Source organism: Camelus bactrianus, chromosome 31 (assembly GCF_048773025.1).
Source record: "Camelus bactrianus isolate YW-2024 breed Bactrian camel chromosome 31, ASM4877302v1, whole genome shotgun sequence".
Classification (NCBI taxonomy): domain Eukaryota; kingdom Metazoa; phylum Chordata; class Mammalia; order Artiodactyla; family Camelidae; genus Camelus; species Camelus bactrianus.
In genome coordinates, this window is record NC_133569.1 from 11,758,290 (window position 1) to 11,779,872 (window position 21,583).

Consider the following 21,583-nt stretch of genomic DNA (forward strand, 5'->3'; position numbering starts at 1 on the left):
TGGGACGTTCCTGGGAGCCTGGAGTCCATCCACCATGCTGTTCGCTCTTACGTACTTTTAGTCTGCGGGAAGTTCATGAGATTTCTTTTTATACTTGAAGTCCTGTTTACTCATTGATCTGAGTTCCGTTTTAGTTAATTAACATTTTCTTATAGTGTCGCAAAAAGAAAAATAGCAGAACTGTCCAGATTAAATTGGTTTAGATTCAAACCCTGGTGCGTGGACTTCCCTCTCTGATCCCCGGGGATCAGTAGCACAGATGACATCCAGATACAGGAGTTTGCATTTTCAGTTGGAAATCTCAATGTGAAGGAAGACCACTCTTGGATAAACCAGCATTTCTCAACTTTCACTTTTCCAAGAAACTGTTTTGTCACAGGACATGAGAGCAAATGATCTATTAGTCACTTTTCATCATAGCCGTCACCATCACCTTAGTTCATACCTTTGCAGATCATGCCTAAAATACCGCAGTCCTCGGCCGTTGGTTATGACATTTTGTGGGCCCTCCCGCATCTTCCCGAACAACCTTTGTGCTCCAGTTATGCTGTGGTCCCCGGTTGCCAGCATCTGTCTCACCTCGGTGGTACCAGTGAGTACCCACCCTAGGTCCTCTCTCCCTCTGCTGTGGGGGCTGTCTCTGAGAGCGCGTGCATCCTTTCTGATGGGTGTGAGCAGGTGATACCCCCTGGGTGCCCTGGGTGCCCTGACCAGCCCTGATGGATGCTGGGGGAAGATTCTGCCCTCTCTCTGATCCGGGTGGGCCGTTCTAGAGCACATTTTACATGCTTCCTTAGAACATTCCTCCTAGGTCCCCGCTTGGTTTTTTTTGTTGACCTTTGCAAAAAACCTGATGGGCTATGGCAGATGACAAGGCTGACTGTAAGCGTGACCCATTAGTAGTCCGGTCACACCTGTCGTGATGAATGGAGACTCTTTACCGTAATGAGTCAGCACAGGCTCGGGCACTCTGTGGGTGGCACCTCATCGGCTAAGTGCATTTTCTGTCATCATCACTGACTGAGAGGGCTGCCAGGAGGTGGGAGCGCTGGTCTTTTCTTTATTCAAGATGTGTTTGTACCATGTGGGCACGTGCGCGGAGCAGCTGGGGCGCTCGTACCTGCTGCTGGGGGTGTTAAACGGTGCGTTCACTCCAGGAGAACATCTGGGCAATTTCTTGTAAAATTAAAACAAAGATTTGCCATGCAATCCAGCAGTTCCTCTTTTAAGTATTAACCCAAGAGAAATAAAAACATATGTCCTCCCCTCCAAAAATAAATAGTTTGTGTTTGCATATGATGGACCGCAGTGCGTGGTCACTATCTTGTTCACCGACGACAGTCCATCACAGTACCTCTCTCAGGAAGCTCGATCATCTTAGAGTTCTATAGATTGATGTTCCTTTGCTATATTGATAACATCATGCCATTTGGATTTGGCGAGCAAGAAGTGAAAATGCTGTGGGTACCTTAGTGAGAGCCTTGGGTGCTGGAGTGTCTGAGATGAGCTGTGTGAGGATTCAGGATCCAGCCACAGCAGTGACGTTGTAAGGTGTCTGGTGGTCTTTGCCGTGCCCAGACGTTGCCTCAAAAGGACACGTTGCTGGACCTCATGCTTTGTACCACTAAGAGGCATAATGCTCGGTAGGTGTGCTTGAATCCTGAAGGTAGCATACGCTACAGTTGGGAATAACATTCTTACTCTTTCATTAAGTAGCCCAGAAAGCCACCCATGCTGAGCTGGCGCGGAGCAAGGAGAGGGCTGTGCGGCAAGTGCAGGCCGGCCACGCAGACCGTGGACCAGCCGGCCGACGGTGCGGGGTGCTTGTGCTGGGCGAGGAGCCACTGCGTGGCCTGCCGGGGCTCCGGGGCAGCACCATGCCTTCTGCGCAAAGAAGTGCCAGTTGGTGTTTAAAAAGCATCCTTTGACATCCCGCTGAGCCCTAGCAACTCATCACCTGAGCAAGGATGTCAGTGTGTATGAAACTGGGGCGTCCATTGTCAGCGGGGTGATTTCCAACGCACTGCGTCCTGTGACTGGGCAGCGTCACAGTGCACGTTGTTCTGTACAGGTGGTCCCTTCAGGAAGGAATGCAGGCAGCTCTGAGGGCGCAGGAAGTTGCAGGACAGGTGGTCCAGACTCTGCAGCGTCTCCCGCTGTTGTACCAGTGCCTCTCCTGTCGCCTGTGGGCTCATGCAGGCTTTCCCGTGATCACCTAACAGAGAGAGAAAAACATCAGGTCCAGTCACAGACAAGTTGGCTTAATCTGGTGGTCGTAGTTGCATGTGGACACCATCACTAACCTGTAGCGCTACATAGGACTGAGTTTGGTCAGAAGTGAAGGAAAACCCTCCCATCTGTGGTGCAGAGCTCCGGAGACTCTTGGAATTTTCTGAGTGATGAGAGCAACAAAGGTGTCTCTTGTTACGCTAACAGGGTGAATGTCGGCCCCCCACCACCCCAAGGACAGGGTCTGGATGCCCGAAGAACCAAACATGTGATGAGACGGTTGGAACGTCTCAGTCCCACCTCCCAGCCTCCAGAAAGAGGAGAGGGCCTGGGGGGTGGACCAGTCACCACTGGCCAGTTGCTCAGTCCATTGTGACTGTGTGACGATGCCTCCATAAAGCCCCCAAAGGACAGCTTTTTAGTCCTTGTCAGGGAACTTCTGCACAGGGGACCAGCACCCTTCCACTGGCCACTGCCCTGGCCCCAAGCTCCATAAGGACAGCTCTGGGTCCTTGTCAGGGAGCTTCTGCACGGGGGACCAGCACCCTTCCACTGGCCACTGCCCTGGCCCCAAGCTCCATAAGGACAGAAAGTCCTTTTTTTGGGAACTTGCCCTTTGTATCTTTTCATCTGGCTGTTGATTTTAATGTCCTTTCACAATAAACCGGTCATCTAGTTAGTAAACTGGTTTTCCTTGAGTTCTGTGAGCCACTCTAGGAAGTTAATCGAACCCGAGGAAGGGGTCGTGGGAACATTTGACTCAGAGCCAGTTGGTCAGAAATGCAGGTAGCAACCTGGACTTGGATTGGCGTCCTGAGCTGGAGGGGGTCGTCGGAACCTCCAGTTTGTAGCTGGTTGGTCGGAAGCACAGGTAACACGCTGGGCTTGGAGCTGGCCTTGGAAGTAGAGGAGAGCTTGTGGCACTGAGCCCTTTACCAGTGGCATCTGATCTCTCTCCGGGTAGGTAGTGTCAGAGCTGAGCTGAGTTTTCAGACACGCTGCTGGCATCTGAGAAGTGCTTGTTGATATGGGGAAGGCTCCACACTCAGATTGGAACTGGGCTGAGGAAGCCTTTTAGAATTCCTGCAGGAGTCCAGTCAGCGCATCCTGGTTCACGAACAGACTTGAAAGTACCAAGGAATTAACATCCCTCTGAGGAAGCCACCCGGTAGCTCAGAGGACATGCTGCAGGACTGACTCCCCAGGAGGGCGAGGTGGTGACCTGCTCAATCATGCAGACATAGGCTGGCTTCTCCTCTTTACCCACTTCGCGTTTTCCACTGGCCCCGTTCTCGTTCCCTGGGATCCCTTCACAAATGAATGACCTGCACACAGTTCTGATCTCTGAAGCTTAGAGATGACCTTTTGCTTTTCACCCTCTCCTCTCCACGTCCCTGCCCTTCTTGTGGTCAGGCTGGTCTTCCTCACGTGCAGAAGGGGTCGTGTTACACCGTTACACTGGATCGAAGAGCATCTCTTATGTACACACGACCCTCTGTGCAGGACTCGGATGGTCACTTGCAGAGCAGGAAGGGGTGAGACCCTCAGACATCAAAGACAGTAAAAGGGGGGCTGACGGACGCACCAAAATCCACTGCCCACCTCCCCCGTGGAGGCAGGAGAAGGCTCTCCTCACTGTTTTGGGAGGAGGAGAAGCAGCTTTGCAGGGAAGCACAGATTTGAGGAAGATAATGTTTTCCTTTTCATTATGGACGTGAGCTGTCTCAGAGCATCTCAGTCAGTTTCATTCCATTGACTCCTTCGTGTATTCAGCAAAATTCCACTGAGGCAGGATCTCACCGGTGACTCTTCTTCCCTCAGAGATGTGCTGTGTTTAGGCAGCTTTCTTCCTCTCTGGAGGAAGCTGGGTTTAGTTAATCTTAGCTCCTTCGGACAGGGGCTTATGACGGATTGTGCCCCACATCTGCGGGCAGATAGAAGACGGGGGCAAGACAACGCAGCCAGCAGACTTCTCGGTGCCCCTACAGCATTAATCTGTGTCCCCCGTGGTCTGCTAATTACTGCTCTGATAACTGCTCCAGGGCACACATTTGCAGCCAAGGCCCCTGAGTTTTAATTCCGTGTCCCTTTTACTCCCCGCCCCAGTACTCCTTACTAGTAATCCTAAATTGGGTACCTCTCTTAGTCTCTCTAAATATTAACTTTCCTCATTGGTCAGATGGGGATGAGAGAATCCCTACTTCATAGCTGATTAAATAAGATAATGTGATCACAGCTGGTCCCAGTTTCTGACGTGTGATAAGCACTCAGCGAATGGCAGTGTCCTTGTCCCCCCATGTCTCCATCCCTCTGTTTCGTTGTGCTAGACAGTGACTTAAACGGGTATCTTTCCACCTTTCCCGGATGACCCAAGTGCTTTATAAGGAGTAGAATTTATGGCTCTTGGGTTTTATAGACACAGGACTATAAAGGACTTGGGGACCCCTGGTCCTGTGTTCACCAAACATGTTGCAGTCCCCCTGGGCAGAAAACATAATGGACCCTGAAGTCACGTAGTAAAGAAGGTTACAAGGAAAGTGGTTGGAAGACGTACAAGCTAAGTACTTGAAGGACGAATAATTATGAATAGTCTCTTGTGACAGAAATTGGAAAATGTGGGGGAAGGGTCAGAATGTCCTCTCCTTTTGTGTGTGTGATGGGGAGAGGGGCTGAATCCTTCCCCTTTGGAGATAATCCTTCACATTAGAGTCAGGGTGGGTCTTGGAGAGAGAGAGACTTTAGGGAAGTTGGCAGCACAGATGAGGGCTCTGGGCTGTCGTGAAGGGTACTGGCAGGGGGAGTCTCTTTCTTACTCTCTCATTTGATTTTGAGGTCTCTTTACTTCTGAGAGAGATTTCTAAAGCTGCAGAGCTCCAAATGCAGATAGGGGATCAGGGGACAAGAAGTGGGGTGCTGAGAACTGGCTCCAGGTGACCAGATTAGAAGAGGGATGAGGCCGGGACTCAGACTAGCAATCAAGCTATGCAGACAGTAGGGGCATTTTCCCGGCTGTAGCCCTCCAGGAAACAGAACAGTGACCGATGGTGGGGACAGCAGTGAGGAATCTCAGCGCATCCAGTGGAATCCAAGCAGAACAGCTTCTGTTCACTGAACGCCCTGTATCGTCACTGTACCTCATAGCAAGGGAAATGGGGTGAATGGGATAAAGGACCACTTGCATTTTTCTGTGGAGCGGGGCTGTCCACTCAGCCCACTCTTCTCTCCACAGGGCTGGGATAAAAATGTGGTAGAGGTTCCTATCCCAGAGCCCATCTGTATACAGTTCTGGTCGTGGCTTTGGGGAATGGCTGATGCACATGGCCGGGGTAGGGGCAGGGGTTGATAATTCTTGGCTTCTTCCTTTCTCTAGACAAATGAAAGGAAGGACAAGGAGACTTCAGCTTTTACTAGCCTTAACTGTATTTGACCAGCCTCTTTGAAAACTTTCCATCGTGCTGGCCAATGAAATTGGAAAGGGAGAAGTCGTCAAGTTAATGATGAATTCAGCCGTCTGAGACCAGGAGGGCCTTCTTGGCACACGGCACCCGAAGTGGACAGAAGGGCACGTTAGGAAGAGGGTGCAGGTTGTCTCCATGAGAGAGTTGAAAAGACGTGTGGCCAGTCATGCTTTCAAGCCTGTAATTGTGGATATGATTTTAATGGTTTGGATAAGAAGTTAGTCTAAAACCAGGCACAGCCTTTGAGATGTTGAGAGACGAGGTTGGTGGGTTCATTTCAGATTCAGTACCTGAACTATGATAAGCTAAAAAGCTGTGAAAAGCCTTTTTTCTGAGCGACTGAAACAATGGTTTGTAACGATTCTCTACAGATTACTTGAAAGGTGTTCATTCTAATTCAAGATTATCCCTGAAGGCCTGCTCCAACACTTCTAGATTTGACGTGGAAGGATTAAAATATTCATAGACTACATCTTAAATACTCTTAGGTTTGACATTCCAAGAATGATTTTACTTTACTGGTTAAAATCTGCAGTTTTAGAACGGGAAGGAACATTTTGGATCATTTAAACGTCTCCTTTTCAAGATGTAGAAACATGGCATTCAGAAAAGCTGGGAAATTATATGCTTATTAAAGTGCCAGTTGTTTACATTATCTTTTAAAAATTAAAGTTGATTTACAATATAATATTAGTTTCAGGTGTGCAGCATAGTGCTTTAGAGTTTCTACACAGGATACTCTATAAAAGTTATTGCAAGATAATGATTATAATTCCCGGAGCTGTGCAGCATGTCCTTGTGATCTATTTTATACACAGTAGCTTGTATCTCTTAATCCCACACCCCTATCTTGCCCCTACCCTCCTCTCTCTCCCCTCTGGTAAACACTAGCTTGTTTTCTATATCTGTGAGTCTGTTTCTGTTCTGCTTATATACATTCATTTGCTGTATTTCTCAGGTTCCACATATAAGTGATAACATACAGGATTTGTCTTTCTCTGTCTGGCTTACTTCACTAAGCATAATATTCTCCAGGTCCATCCACATTGCTGCAAATGGCAGAATTTCAGTCTTTTTTATGGCTGAGTAATACTCTATTGTATATCTATATATCATCCGTTCATCTGTTGTTGGACACGGGTTGTTTCCATAACTTGGCTATTGTACACAGTGCTGCTATGAACACCGGGGTGCATGTATCTTTTCAAATTAGTGTTATTGTTTTCTCTGGATGTGTACTGAGGAGTGGAATTGCTGGATCATACGGTAAGTGTATTTTTAGTTTTTGAGGAATCTCCATACTGTGTTTCATAATGGCAGCACCAAACTACATTCCCACCAGCTGTGTAGGATGGTTCCTTTTTCTCCACACCCTCTCCAGCATTTATCGTTTGTAGACTTTTTAATGATGGCCATTCTGACTGGTGTGAGGTGGTATCTCACTGTGGTTTTTCTTTTTTAATTTTTTAAAATCGATTTTTATATGTAGTGGCTAACATTTGTAAATCTCAAGCTCCCAAATTTATCCTTTCCCACTCCCTTTCCCTGGTAACCATAAGATTGTTTACTAAGTCTGCAAGTCTGTTTCTGTTTTGTAGATGAGTTCATAGTGTCTTTTTTCTTTTTTTTTTTTTTAGATTACACATATGAGTGATATTATATGGTATTTTTCTTTCTCTTTCTGGCTCACTTCACTTAGAATGATGATCTCTAGGTCAATTCAGGTTGCTGCACATGGCATTATTTTATCCTTTTTTATGGCAGAGCAGTTTTCCATTGTACAAATATACTGCAACTTCTTTATCCAGTTATCTGTTGCTTCATTTAGGTTGCTTCCGTGTCTTGGCTGTTGTTTTGATTTGATTTCACTGTGGTTTTGATTTGCATTTCTCTGATGAGTAGAGATGTCGAGCATCTTTCCGTGTGCTTGTTGGCCACCTGCATGTCTTCTTTTCTGGAAAAAGGTCTATTCAGGTCTTCTGCCCATTTTTAATCAGGTTTTTTGTATTTTTGATGAGTTGTATGAGCTCTTTATATATGTTGAATATTAACCCCTTGACAGTCATATGATTTGCATTACTTTTCCCATTGAGTAGATTGTGTTTTCATTTTGCTAATGGTTTCCTTTGCTGTGCAAAAGCTTTTAAGTTTAATAAGGGCTCATTTGATTATTTTTGCTTTTGTTCCCTTGCCTGAGGTGACAGATCCAAAAAATACTGCTGACTTATCTGACTTATTTTTACAGATATTTCGAATGTTAGCTTCTACTCCTTTATTACTGTCACCTCTTTCTAAGGGAACCATGCATCATCCATGGACACCAAACAGGAAGACAATCTGGGTGACAGTTACAACTGCCCCTCCCTGACAACAGCAATGTGCTGTTCTCAGAACAAACCTGCTAACTTTTACTTCCTCATCTAGAACCTGGGACAGTAACAGTGTCTGCCTCATGGGGTTGTCTGAGGCCTGAGTGTGGTGATGTTATATGTTCCTGATGGAGAGCCTGGAGCAGACCGGCTCTGACGTTAGCTGCCCTGCTGTTGTCGAGCTTCACGTCCTGAAACACGTTTTCCACAAGCTGATGAGAACCTGTACTGAGGTGTGCTCCCAGCTCACCTCCTTAAAGGTGCCGTCACCACCGGTACCTAAGCGTCCACCTGTGTCTGTCTGTATTTCAAGGGCTGCTACTGGGCTTTTCAGCCTCTTCACATTGGTCATTTCACTCAAAGTCCATCACCTCAACACTGTTCATTGCCTCAGTGAGAGCTAACAAGTAGCAAGCTGACACAGGCTAGCCTGCATTCCTAAATGAAGTAATTGTAGTCATGCAGAGCAAAAGGCAGAGCAATAGCTGGTAGCTTATTTTTACATTGTACCCACGATTGACCATGGCTTTAGTAAAAGGGCCATAGGCTTGAGGAGACTCTGAGGGGACAGAGCCGTCTCAGTGCAGAGGAACGCCTGGCTTTCTCTGGGTCCTCAGGGAGATGGCGCCTGATCAGACTGGTGGGAATCAGTAGAATTTGGTGTTCGTCTTCCCCAGAGAGTGATGCTGCAGTGACTCCAACGTGTGCCCGCCACACACAGCTGTGCTGGACCTCGGCGCCCCCCGCTCCCCGGGGTTAAACTTCTCCTGTTTGAATTTATGACTTAGGTAAAAATCTCCACTGAAGCCAACCACTGTGTCGGAAAATCAAGCGTTCATACGTTTAGACTTGCCATCCTCACATATTTTAGGAAATATTAGAGGAGCCATGTCAGCAAGTGTTTACAATGACAGTGCATTTTCATGGTTTTGGCTCATTGGCTGAGGCAAAGAAACGAGCAGCTTTATTTTATTTGATGGCACGGGCAGCGCTTTGTGGGTGATGTCCTAGCTGCCGGGGTGACTGATGGGCACACTGCCTCTCGTGGCTTATGTAGTAAGTGCACACGTCACACCACGAGGACTAACGCAGGGAAGTCCTGGGCGGCCCTCCTCCCACTCCATCTCCACTGTGACTTTTTATCCACGTAATCCTCACATGATGTTCACAATTGACTACACGCCTGCAATCCTGCATATTTCAAACTCCAAGTATTGCTGTTTTGGAAGTCTGCTGGGATGGGCTTTCTATTCCACCCTCTTTGAAGCTGATCTGCTAGGAATAGCACCATATTTCAAATCGCTGTTTGCAGTAAGCTTCAGACGCGTCCGAGAAAGCCTTTTTACATTAACAACAGCCTGGTTGTAGAATCTTACTCAAGGCAGCCATAGCCTTGACCTGTGTCAGAACTCTGGCGACCACAGAATTTTCACAAATGTAAATGGAATTCCCTACGAAGTTACAAGGTGGATTTCAGGAATGATACCTTAGTACCTGGTATTTTTCCCCACTGCTTTCTAAACCCTTTCTACTTCCCTGAAATACCTGGTAGTGAGCCTGAAACGAGTGAAAAGAGATGCAGGACCCAGAGGTATGGCGTGTGTGTCGGTCTCCACGGGAGGGCAGTATTGTACTGGAAAGAAGACATAAGAGCTTGCAGGCATTTCCTGTGCTCCGGCCTCGTAATTAAACCCTCTCCTGAAGGGGAGGCGATGGTCTTTCAAATCACACTAATAAATCTATGGATTAATAAAATGTGAGTCCAAACAACATGCCTCACGATCAGCAGTATCGATGCATTTGTCTCTCTTCGCATGGTGTATTGATTATTTTTCCCCAAGAATGTTAACAAAGGAAAGAACTTGACAAAATTTTCTCATCTTTAAACTCTGCCTGTTTAATACATTATCTGTTGCCACTCATCTGTTAGTAATTTCCTGACAGGTACCTATTACCACGATAATTGAAAACAATTTTGAAAAACAGTTGTGTTTCTGGTGAAAATTCTTATTATTGTCAACTGCCTACATTTTGAATTGCAAGGACTAGCTGGTTCCAGCTGAGATCAAAGGTGACCATTAACTCACCTCCCTGCAAACTGCCAGCTCCTTTCCTTCTCTCTTTGTACACGGTTCAGCCTTCTCTGGTCAGGTTCGCAGGTATCAGCTCACACACATTTAATACTTACCTTGTCTTGTGGGACCTTCACTGCAGACGAAAATGCATCTTTATTAATTCAGAAGTATGGGAGTAGAGGGAGTTGTTCCTGCATTCCAATTAAAAAATAAATGAAGCAAGCAATTAAGTTGAGTATAGAATATTTTAAAGACTGACTGACAGCTTCTTTCATTAAAATGGATTTTAGGATAATTTCATACACTAACATGGAATCCATCGAATGGCAAGTCTGATGATTTTAGCTCAGACAACTCAACAGTCTCTCTGCTCTTGGAAAGGTAAGTGGGTTACAAGTTAACGTTTTTAGTAATTGGTGGTTATTTCCATTGGTTTATCCTGCTTCACTTTTTCCCCCTTTACAAAAGCAGGGAGTGGGGAGGTTGAGAAAGGCAGAGCATTGATTTGGGGACAAGCTGGGAAACAGGGCGGTGAGGAAGAAAGCCCCCAGACAAGGATGGAGGGACACCAGCATTCAGCTGGACCAGGACTGCAGGAAAAGGTGGTACAGGCACACCTTGTTTTATTGTGCTTTGCAGATACTGTTTTTTTGTTTTTTGGGTTGTGTTTTTTTTTTAATAGATTGAAGGTTTGTGGCAACCTTGCCTTGAGCAAGTCTGTTGTTACCATGTTTCCAACAGCATTGGCTCACTGTGTCTCTGTCACATTTTGGTAATTCTCTCAATATTTCAAACGTGTTTATGATTATTATATGTGTTATAGTATCTGTTATCATTGATTTGTTTGTATTTATTTTTACTGAAGTATCGTTGATTAACAATGTTGTGTTAATTTCTGGTGCACAGCAAAGTGATTCAGTTATACAAATACATTCTTTTTCATATCCTATTCCATGATGGTTTATTGTGTGAAGTGAATATACTCCCTGTGCTATACAGTAGGGCCTTGTTGTTTATCTATTTTATATATAGTAGTTTGTATCTGCTAATCCCAGACTCCTAATTTATCCCTCCCCACCCCTTTCCCCCTTTGGTAATCGGAAGTTTGTTTTCTATGTCTGTGAGTCTTTTTCTGTTTTGTAAATAAGTTCATTTGTATCGTGTTTTAGACTCCACATATAAGTGATATCATATGATATTTGTCTTTCTCTTTCTGATCTACTTCACTAAGTATGATCATCTCTAGGTCCATCCACGTTGCTGTAAATGGCGTTATTTCATTCTTTTTATGGCTGAGTAGTATTCCATTGTACCTGTATACCATATCTTCTTCATCCAGTCATCTGTTGATGGACAGTTAGGTTACTTCTGTGTCTTGGCTATTGTAAATAGTGCTACTATGAACACTGGGGTGCATATATCTGGTTGAATTAGTTTTCTCCAGGAGTGGGATTGCTGGATCATATGGTAAGTCTATTTTTAGTTTTTTAAGGAACCTCCATACTGTCCTCCATAGTGGCTGCACCAATTTACATTCCCACCAGCAGTGTAGGAGGGCTCCCTTTTCTCCACACCCTCCCCAGCATTTATTATTTATAGACTTTTTAATGATGGCCATTCTGACTGGTGTGAGGTGAAACCTCATTGTAGTTTTGATTTGCATTTCTGTAATAATTAGCAAAGTTGAGCATCTTTTCATGTGCCTGTCGACCATCCGTATGTCTTCTTTGGAGAGATGTCTATTTAGGTCTTCTGCCCATTTTTCAACTGGGTTGTTTGTTTTTTTGTTATTGAGTTGTATGAGCTGTTTCTATATTTTGGGAATTAAGCGCTTGTCAGTTATGTCATTTGCAAATGCAAAAAAACAGCCCTCACACCGAACATAGTAGACTCATGCAGGCTGTAAGGGACTCTCCAACATGAAAAACGGCCCTTCAAGACCACAGTAGGTAACTGTTTCTCCCAAACTCTTAGAGTTAGAGAAATATAAGTAAAATGAAAAGCAGAGGAACCACTCCCAATTAAAAGATCAAGACAAATCCCCTGAAAGAACAATGAAACAGACCTTTCCAGTCTGATAGGCTCCTAGTTCAAAAAGGATATAAAAATACTGAAGGAATTAAGAAAGGCTGTTGATGGAGATGCAAATTATAGTAAGAAGGAGCTAGAAACTATAAAGAGGAACCAAGTAAAACTAGAAAACTCATTTGCCAAGATGAAAGCTGAGCCAAAGGCAGTAAATTGCAAATTAAATGATACAGAAGAGTGAGCAAGTGATCTGTGATCAGTGATCTTTGATGTTACCACAACTCGCTGAAGCCTCAGATGATGGCTAGCATTTTTTTTTTTTTTAGCAATAAAGCATTTTAAAATGAAGGTATGAGCATTGTTTCTTTTAGACATAATGCTCCTGTACACTTTCATGAGCTGGGAAATCAACAAAATTCATGTGACTCACTCGATTGCGATGTTTGCTTCATTGTGGTGGTCTGGAACCAGACCTGCAATATCTCCCAGGTCTACCTCTTGCACTGAGGTCCAGAGGGATGGTGAAAACAGAAATTGATATTAAAGTAAGAACTGTCCTTACAAGGGGCTTGGCAGCCTTTCGTATGGATGATTATGTAAATGTCACTTTGGTTTGGTTGAGGTTGCTGATGGGTTTGGTTGTTGCCAAATGTGAGCTTGGATCTGAGTTCGGGAGTAGAGACTGGAGGTGTTGGATCAGTCTGTGTTATTCATGAGATACAGAATTTCTGGGGGGAACAGAAAGAGTTAGGGTGAGGAGAGGTGGGAGGCAGCAGGACAGGAGGCCAGCCTGAGTGTCCAGTGGGGATGAAAAGACTTGCTCAGAAGGGAGGTCCCAGGACTGCCTGTATTTCTCCAATGTTCACTCCCTCTCCTCCGAACTTCATAAAATCCAGCCGTGGGCTCCAGTGCTCTGTGTGTTGGGGAGCTGGGGGTAGTGTTTCGCATGGTGTTGCCGTGGCTTATGGGTTCACATTCACAGAATCAGAAGATTCAGAAAGCAGTGAACTGAGCAGATCTTGTCATTCCTCCCACCTCTTCCCCGAAGGACCCAAGTATCTTTACAAAAAGCCATTTGTTTTCCCTTGAGTGCCCTTCTCCCTTACCTCCCCCCGAGGAATGTAGTAGGTGAGCCCCAAATCCTCACCACCCCTTTCAGGTCTATTTTTCTGTGGATCCCTGTGTACATGATTAAATCCATCTTCTCTCTTGCTAAGCTGGCTTTTGTCAGTTTAATTCCAAGGCCTATCCCTCCATTGCTGACCCCACAAGGGTGTAGAGACTTTCCTGCAGACAGAGCCGTCACTAAACAAGGGGTCTCAAGCTGTGTGAGTGGGTGCCCCTGCCAGGCGTGCCCTTTGCTGTGTGGAAATGGAATTCAGGACGGCACTGCCGAGCAGTCGTGTCCTCCCCCAGGCACCCCACCTCCCTCTGCGTGACACTGCGATTTGGCAGAGGAGACTGGCCCCCCCTTTGAATGCAGATGAGATTCTTTTTTTTAAAAAATAGTATGCCTCCAATGTTTCTTTCTTTTTTTGAAAAATTTTAAAAATTGAAGTATAATCTGTTTACAATGTTGTGTCAATTTCTGGTGTACAGAATAATGTTTCAGTCATACATACACATATATAGATTTGTTTTCATATTCTTTTCCATCATAGGTTACTACAGCAGATTGAATATAGTTCCATATGTTATACAGTAGAAACTTGTTTCACTATTTTATATATAGTAGTATCTGTAAATCTCGAACTCCCAATTTATCCCTTCCCACTCCCTTCCCCCATTAACCATAAGTTTGCTTTCTATGTCTGTGAGTCTGTTTCTTATTTGTAAATAAGTTTGTCTTTTTTTAAAATTTTTTTTAGATTCCACATATGAGTGTCTCATACGGTATTTTTCTTTCTCTTTCTGGCTTACTTCACTTAGAATGACATTCTCCAGGTCCATCCATTTTGCTGCAAATGACATTATTTTCTTCTTCTTATGGCTGAGTAGTATTCCATTGTATAAATATACCACAACTTCTTTATCCAGTCATCTGTCGATGGATGTTTAGGTTGTTCCCATGTCTTGGCTACTGTATGTAGTGCTGATATGAACATTGGGGTGCATGAGATTCTAATCCATGAAAGATGTGACTGCTTAAATTACAACTCTCAAAAAGAAACTCTCCTACACTGTTGGCGGGAATGTAAATTGGTGCAGCCACTATGGAGAACAGTATAAAGGGTCCTTAAAAAACTAAAAATAGACTTACCATGTCATCCTGAAGTCCCACTCCTGGGTGTATATCTGGAGAAAACTCTAATTCAAAAAGACACGTGCACCCCAGTGTTCATAGTAGCACTATTTACAATAGCCAAGACATGGAAACAACATAAGTTGTTTCCATATGCATGCATATATATATGTATACATACACACACAATGGAATACTACTCAGCCATAAAAAGGAATGAAATAATGTCATTGACAGCAACATGGATGGACCTAGAGATTATCATATTAAGTGAAATAAATCAGGCAAAGATAAATATCATATGATATCACTTATATACGGAATTTAAAAAAAATAGTACAAATTCTATTTACATACCAAAAACAGGCTCACAGACGTAGAAAACAAACTACTGTTACCAAAGGGGAAAGGTCGGGAGGAATAAATTAGGGGTTGGGGATTTGCAGATACACATACTATACATAAAATAGAAAAACAACAAGGACCTACTGTATAGCAGAGGGAGATATATTCAATTTCTTGTAATAACATAATAGAAGAGAATCTGAAAAGAAAAAAATACACATATATGTATAACTGAATCACTTTACTATACATCTGAAACTAACATTGTAAATCAACAGCACTTTAACAAAAAATTTTTAAAAAGCCTCTCAGAATTCACATTGTCAGCTTCCTTTCAAATGTTTGTGCCGTTAAAGATCAAAACTCAACTGAGTAAACTTTAAAGATCTCACCAGCTTTACTCAACGATCCGTGAATCGGGCGGCATCTGTCAACAGGCAGAAGGGAGCTCCTGGGAGCTGTGCAAAATGCAGGACGTCTGTAGGTGGATGGGAGCAGGTTGGGAGTTTCTGCCAGCCAAGGTGGGGTTGGTTGTGGCAAAGTCACTGTTCATTGGAGGATGGCAGGGGTCTGACCTCACTAGGGCTGACCAGGTAACTCCTGGTGGACTGGTTTATGATTCCATTTCTGGGAGCACCAAACCTGTAAATAAGTTAAACATTAAGTCCCTGTTGGGTGACGTGGGGCTTAGCGTAAAAAGCTCCATCTTGGGCTTGTCTTGTTCTTCACAGCACATTTTCTCGGAATGAATTTATTTCTTCCAGCCGCAGCATTTTTGATCTTCTACCCCCCACTGGATATGCGAGGCATCTTAATGTACACTTGCTTTTTTGGAAGCATGCTGAATATAAAAATAAATTAACGCACATGCGCTTGTTTCGTCTGTCGCACAGGCAGCTTCTTAAGTTACCCCCATGTGTTCTGTCTCTTACAATTATCATCATACAATCTTTTATGAAGCACCTACTCCGCCCCAGGCATTGTTTTGTTGTAGTGTCACTTGGTAGGATTGATCATTTCCCGATTTTATCTGACTTTTTCTATTTTTTTAAAGTCACCTCCCATTATAGCCTCCATTGCTTTGCTGAACCCCAAAGCAAAGGACCCAGTGTGAGTTTTAGGAAGACTTGGGCTGGTTTCAAGTGTTTAGTAGCATCATCTCTGTGGCAGTCCTGGGGATCTGACCTCTTTTCTATACTATTTTGCACAAATTATTTTCTTTCCTGTGTCCTAGCCATATTTTTTAGAGTTTTATTTTCTCTGTTTTGCAGTCACCTTCAAACAATAAGAAGTCTCTTGTTGCAAATGTTATTGTTTGAAAACCATCTGATAATCTTGGTAAAGAATCACAGATCTGATGTCTCAAGGTTCAGTTTCTATTTCTATGAGAAAAGTGGTTTGTTCATTTATGCTTGGTTTGTGTAAGTTAGCACTTGAAGATGTTGATGGAATCCTCAGCTGCCAACCTGAAAAATATGTTTAAATCAAATTTAGTAGTGAAGTTTTCAGATACTAATGACTTTAATTTTGTCAGAGTATTTACAAACAAATAATTTACTTGACAATAGAAATAGAAGCAAGATTTAATTTCATAGTTCAAGAAAAGTTTTTCTTGTTTTGAATATTGCTTCCTTTCACTCATATTATATATAAATAATCAGGGTGCTCTCTTGTCAGTCATAGTTTGCTAACTTTTCCTTAAAATAATGAAAAAAAAAAACCCTTCTTTTTCCTCTTGCTAGTTTGAAAAATGTAAATGAAAGCTAAGTGTATCATATACCAAAAAGTACATTTAGTAAAAACTGATTCTCCCTCAAATATATGAAAATATAATATGTAACATTACTCTTAAAATATATTTCATTCTCAATATAAACCTTGAACCAGCTTTGTATAAAAGTATATAGGAATGTGAAAGATCACTTAAATTCATAGTTCATATATTATCCAAGCAAAATGATTTTCCCACTGGCATTAGTTTCTTTGTTAAAGAAATGCTTACATTAAAGAATTTTAAAACTTGGCAGTTTTCTGGCTAGAAAGATGGATTAAGGAAGCTACACAAGTTTTCATTGATTCATAGATGAGAAGCAACATGTATAAATTTTTAGGTAAATTTTCCCACCTCTGTTTCCCTCTGTAATTGACACATACTTGGTCATTTAATTTACGACAAAGGAGCCAAGAATATACAAAGATAAAAGGACAGTCTAATAAATGGTGTGGGGAGAACTGGACAGCTACATGCGAAAGAATGAAACTGGGCCACTGTCTTACATACACCACACAAAAAAATTAACTCAAAGTGGAATTAACAACCAGAATGTTAGAATGTTAGAATGTTAGAATGTTTTCAAAACATAAAACTCCTGGAAGAAAACATAGGCAGTGAGCTTCTTGACATACCTATTGGCGATAATTTATTGAATCTGACACCAAAAGCAAAAGCAACAAAAGCAGAAATAAACAAGTAGGATGATATTAAACGAAAAAGCTTCTGCACAGCAAGGAAACCATCAGCAGAATAAAATACTCCTGCCTATTTATGTACTGAAACATGCATTTTAGATTCAATGCACATGAAGTAAAGTGAAGGCACATGAAGGCACTTGGCCCTCGGATGGGCCTCAGGGATCTCTGAATGGCTTAAATACCACCCGCTTTTTTAAAATATATTTTTAATTGAAGTATAGTTGATGTGCGATATCAATATTCCCCGTGTAGCACAATATACCCTTGTAGCTTAATTTATACCTAACAGTTTGTACCTCCTACCCCTCTCCCCACTGGGAACCACTAGTCTGTTCTCTGTATCAGTGAGTTTGCTTCTTTTTTGTTAGGTTCACTAGTTTGCTGTATTTTTTAGATTCTACATATAAGTGATATCATACAGTATTTGTCTTTCTCTGTCTGACTTATTTCACTTAGTAGAATAACCTCCAAGTCCATCCACGTTGTTGAAAATGGCAGAATTTCATTTTTTTTTGAAAAGATACTTGCACCTCAATATTCATAGCAGCATTATTTACAATAGCCAAGATACAGAAGCAACCTGTGTCCATTAACAGATGACTAGCTAAAGATGTGGTGTGTGTGTATACATGTACATGCATTCACACACACGCACACACGCGCGCACACACACAGACACAAAGGAATACTACTCAGCCATAAAAAATTACACCGCCTTTCTTAACTTCTCTCCCTTCTATTCCCAAACTCTATTGAAATTGCTAACTTTCATCAGATGCCTGTTGGGGAAATATTTTCTGGCCTGATTACTTTGCCTTTATATGTGTAGGAATAATCAGTATTTAACAGCAAATGTGTGTTTCCAGCCTGGACTTCTCTACAAAGCTCTAGACTCATATACTCTGTGTTTCTACTGAAGTCTTGCCTTGGATGTAAAATTATCTCGGCCTCCACATGTCCAAACACAACTTCTGATCTTTCCTCTCATCCAGGCTGGTTCGACCAGCAGTCATTTACTATTTCATTTGATGAAGACTCTATCCTACGCATCACCCTGTCCGGAAAACCTTGGAGCCCCCTTCAGCACCTCTTTCCCTCCCACCCACTCCCAGTCATCAGGCAGTCTTCTTGTGTGAACTTCAGTATATCTCTGGAATCTGATCCTTTCTTACTACTTCTAACATCTACCATCCTGTCACATTTTTAAAATCATGTTTTGCCTGGATGGTTGGATTAGTCAGTAAATACCCCGGCAGGGTCTCCTGTTTCACCCTTCATTTGTCTGTGACTATTCTCAACACAGATGTCAGAAGGATCTTTTTAAAACGCTGGTTCCCATAACTCAGAGCACGTAGGGCTTCCCACTGCACTCAGGGTAAAGCTGATGTCTGGCCCGCACTCTGCAACGCCGTGTGTGATCAGAGCCTTTGCCCGTCTTCTGTCTGGTCAGACCTCCTACGGCTTTTCTTCTTCCTCACAATTTCCACCCCAGTACCTGGTTCTCCTGTGACACACTCGGCTGCTAGGCGTCCTCTGTCCTCAGGCCTTCACTCTCTGGTGCCTCTGTTTGGAGCCCTGCCCACACCCCTCCTCCCGGAATATGCCCTCGGTTCCCTCCCTCACCTCCTCCGTCAGATCGTCATCTGAATCTCACCTTTCAGTGAGGCTTCCCTTGATCACAGTATTGAGGATTCTGGTCTGTCCCTTACCCGCCTCCCCCCAGATATAACCAGTCTTCCTTATCCTTCTCTGCTTTTCCCCCCAAAGCAAATATCCTCTTTGATTCCATATCATTTACTTACTCTTTATAGTATTTTTCTAATTTTCTCTCTACCAGGAAGCTGCAGGAGGCTGGAGTTTTTATTCATTGGTGCATTCCAAATGTCTAGAACAGTGTCTAGCTTGATAAATGTAAAATGTAGGAGGCCTTCTTGAGCTATTTACGTGTTTAAGAAAGTTGCTTATGCATGCACAGGAATTGGTCTCCAGTAGCAAAGTTCCATTTAGTGTGACAGATTTTTGGGAGACACCCTAGGGTTTCCCCATCACTCCTCATGTTACACAGGTTGCATTTCTGAAACTTGTCCAATTGGCATTTCTGAATATTCAGAATTAAAATCTGGGTATATAAATATATATAGAGAGATATAAAGCTATTAGTATGTTTAGAGACATAAAACCAAATTAAAAATACATACATACCACACATGAGGGGATGTTTTAATGAATCATTTGGGGGCTATGTGATAGTACAAGCTCTCAGACATTGCTGACAGCTGAACAGTGAGGACGGCCGATTCTGGAGTCATGGTGAAACCTTGGTTACCCTGCTCCTGGCGTGAGATCTTGGGCAAGTTCTTAGACCCCTCTCTGCCCCCATAGAAGCTACGCCTTCCTGCAGTTGGGTGCTTACACTTACAACGGGGAAAAGCAACGTGGTGGGCTGCTGCTTCTCAGTGTCTTCAGAATAGCTCGCCCAGGTTTGTGTGTGGATGTCCACGTTTGGAATGTGAGTTCTTGTGCAAAGAGTTGTTGGGTGGGCAAGTCTTCAGCGATCATGTTGTAAAGACATGCTGGTTATAGTATGTATCTCATGGGGTTATTGTAAGAAATAAAATAATCCTTGTAAAATACTCAGATCAGTATGTGCTGCAGAGGAAGGGCTCAGTACCTGTAGATGAAAAAAGGAATCCAAACAGAGCAGACATTAAATTCTTTAATCAAGGACTTTATTAACATACACACCAGTTATTTTTGTTCTTGTACTAGCCTGCATTGCCGTACATGCTTCATTTTTTTCTTTGAAGATTTAAATCCATAAGCACTTGCCATGCAAAGAAAGAACAAAATGCAGCTGTTCATTTCACTGACATATATGTGCATATATTATTTTTCTTTATAACAGACATTTGCTGTTGAAGGTTGCACAGAGATGCATGATGAAGGCAGACAGACACATCAAGAAAGCAAGGTGTATTTCTCGGGGTGAAGCAGCTCTTGTGAACTGTATTGCCCGAGCACCACAGGAGACCCAGTCAACCTGTTCCATGAACAGTTCCCATTGTTGAAGGACACGGACGATGCTTCACACTTAAAAGTGTGTTTGTCTGCTTTTCTTCAGCCTCACACTTCCTTTCATGCTGCTCTGGGTTTTCAGCTTCTATGTATATCCTCCTCCCAAAAAAGAGCAAAAATAAAGACAAAAAATAAATGAAGAGAAGAAACCCGGACAGAACATTTAAGGTTAAAGAATAAACCTCACGAAGGAGTTAAAGAACACAACTGAGATCTTAGATCACTTCCTCAGAGCATTGAACTTTCTGTTTGGGGTCATCCTCTGTGTCAAAGCACCCCCGGATTTCACTGCAGCAAGCGACCATTGGGAAGCAGGTGAAGAGAAAGGAGGGTGATGATTCTATGCTTTGATTCTTTCCATCGTGGTTAACTTTATTGTACCAGATGGGGGTGACTGGAGCCGAGAGGAGGCACGTGGGGTGGTGAGGGGGCTTCTGAGTCAGTTTCCCGGTCAGTTTCTCCTTCTTGGTTTGTGTGGTCATTGCTTTCGTGGTCACTTTGCACTTCATCCAGCTCTACCTAATTTGTTTACTTTTCTAAATGTATGAATTAGAAGTTTTCTAAAACTTACTCTAGAAATGCACCATGAACGAACCACTTCAATAAAAATATATATATAAAAGCCTCCTATCAAAAAAAATTAATGAACCGTGATGATAATTATGCTAAGTGAAATCAGCCAATCATGGAGAGACAGATACTTGATGATTCCACTCGTGTGAAGTATCCAAACTGGAGTCACAGAATCCATAAAGGGTGGCCAGGCACTGGGAAGGGAGATGAAGATTGGGAGTTACTAATTCAACAGGCGTAAAATTTCAGTCAAGTGAGATGAACAAGCTTTCAAGATCTGTACCAGCATTGTACTGCCCGTAGTCAGTGATAACGTACACTGACAGACTGGTTAAGAGAGCAGATCTCAGGTAAGGGTTCCTTCCACAATAAAAAATGCTAATAAAAATAAAAGGAGCACCAAATGTATTAAAATAAACAAAGGATTAAATTTTATGCCGCACTTTCCTTCACTTGTGTGCAGGAGCTGGCTTCTGATAGCTATAGAAAGAAACACAAATGGGCTGTATACTGCTTTTGACCCAGTGATGCGAAATGCTCACGTGTGTGTGTCGAGGTTTGTCTTTTTGGAAAGTATGTTCCTGTGTGAGCCAATGCTTTGTATAGTAGGCGAGTCTTCGATAATTGTGTTCTCAAAACATATTGTTCAAATTTACACTTTCCTTATTTGATCCTCTATGGAAGTAAGGGTATACCATTAAATCTTAACTCACCCGA